The 2,025-nt window shown below is 34.1% G+C and overlaps 1 non-coding gene across 1 annotated transcript; it reads right to left on the reverse strand.

Moving 5' to 3' along the window:
• Positions 1 to 1,879: 1,879 nt before the first annotated feature.
• On the reverse strand, positions 1,880 to 1,986 carry LOC131171590 (small nucleolar RNA R71). Its single transcript, XR_009142250.1, has one exon. It is a non-coding gene; the product is annotated as a small nucleolar RNA R71 (small nucleolar RNA).
• Positions 1,987 to 2,025: the final 39 nt, after the last annotated feature.

The raw sequence follows: 2,025 nt of genomic DNA on the forward strand, positions 1-2,025 counted from the left end.
ATAAGGGATGCATAACTTATGCGATCCACTTATCTGATCCATAGAGAATTCATTAATGAGCTGGCAGGAGATTCCCTCAAATAATTCCTCCTAGAACATACCATTTTAGGGCTCCATGTCAGAAAAATGCTATAAATAGTCTTATTATCCCATTTTAAAAAAAAAGAAGGGAGCGAGAAAGGAAAGGAGAGGAATTTGAATTTGAAGAGTCACTTCCACCTTCCACACCATTTTCAACCAAGATTTGCAGATTTCTTTCTTTCTTTACATTTTTCTACATTTCTAGTGTTTAATTTCTTACTTCTTAGCTTAGATTAAAGCTTTATTTCCATTTAAACTCATTATATCTTGTAAGCATTATGGATAGTGAGTAGTTTACTTTTGATTCTGGAGTAAGGGTTGTAATATTTGAGATATTTTGTGGATTTTGATTGGGTAATCCATATTTTGTGGTCTTAATGAGTTTTATTCATTTCTTGTATGCTTAATGACATGCTTAGTGTAGGATCCCATTAAGTGATGTTCTTAATCCATGGTTGAAGCACCGAAAGGAGAAGGCCTTGTGATAGATAATCAAGAAATTGGACTTAATTAACTTAGACCTAGAAATAGGCTAAGGATTAAGAGGATTCACATATTAATTAAAGAACTTAATGGGTCTTAATTAATTCTAACTCCACGAAAGTAGGATTAGTTTGATTAAGGCACTCTTTGTCTCACTCGAAAGGGAATTCAAAGGATTTAAGAATTAATCTCCTTAAAACCCATAAGTTTCATAAGATTGGATAACCAATTTAAAATCCCAAAATAGCTCGAATATGAAATCCCGAACTCCGGAATCGCCTTTTTACCATTGTTAATTTTCAATTGAATTTAATTGCTTGCCATTTTCAATATTGCCATATTTGAACTTGCTTATTTCAATTTGATGCAATTTTAGTTTAATGCAATACATTGTTGAATAGAATATTGATTTTGCACATATAGATTTCACGCTCCATTACCCATCAATTCATTACTTTAATTTCATAAATACTTCGATTTAGTCAACTTTTATATCAAAAATTCAATCATTAACACGACTCCTCGTGGGATCGATATCTTTTCTATACTACTTGTGCGACGTGCACTTGCGGTAGGGCGCATCAAGTTTTTAGCGTTCTTAGGGAGTTGTTTGTTTAATATTGAGTTTTTGATTATTTTAGTTGTTTATAGTTTTATCTTTGTTATCTTTTCATTTTGTGTTTGTTTGTTCTTTTTCAGGTATTTTTAACCTTTTATGAGAAGAGCTAGAAGCACAAGTGACACATCCTTACTGTTTAATCCTGAAATTGAAAAGTTTTGTAAGGCCAACAAGAAAGAAACCAGAAGAAGGAAAGAAGCATTGAGAGAAACTGAATTAGAAGCAGACATGGCTGATGAGAGGATTAGAATTGGTGTTGGTAATGCTGGAAATGATCGAAACAACGAAAATGCAGCCCAGGGAGAAGAAGTTGTTAATGCTAATGTGCCTAGGGGAAGTATGATGGATCATGCTTTTCCACGTTTTGATGACTTGAGAGAGAGTATAGCAAGACCAAGGATTGATGCAAATAGTTACAAGATGGATTTTGGAGTTCTTCAAATGATTCAAAATTCTCAATTCGGAGGTCATCCTTCTGAAAATCCACACACACATCTGAAGAAATTTGCTATGATCTGTGACATGCAAAAACAACCTGGAGTGTCAGATGATGCAGCAAGATTGAAGCTATTCCCATTCTCTTTAAAAGATAGAGCATTGGATTGGCTTGATTCTTTACCTCACAACTCCATTACAAATTGGGAGCAACTCACTGATGCATTTCTTGCACAATATTTTCCACTTGGAAAAACTCAAGAACTGAGGAATCAAATGTCAGCTTTCAGACCAAGAGAGGATGAAACTCTATATGAGTCATGGATGAGATGGAAGGAATTAGAGAGATTATGCCCACATCATGCCATTCTGAAATGGATGATAAACCAGAATTTTTACACAAATGT

Source organism: Hevea brasiliensis, chromosome 12, assembly GCF_030052815.1.
Source record: "Hevea brasiliensis isolate MT/VB/25A 57/8 chromosome 12, ASM3005281v1, whole genome shotgun sequence".
Lineage (NCBI taxonomy): Eukaryota > Viridiplantae > Streptophyta > Magnoliopsida > Malpighiales > Euphorbiaceae > Hevea > Hevea brasiliensis.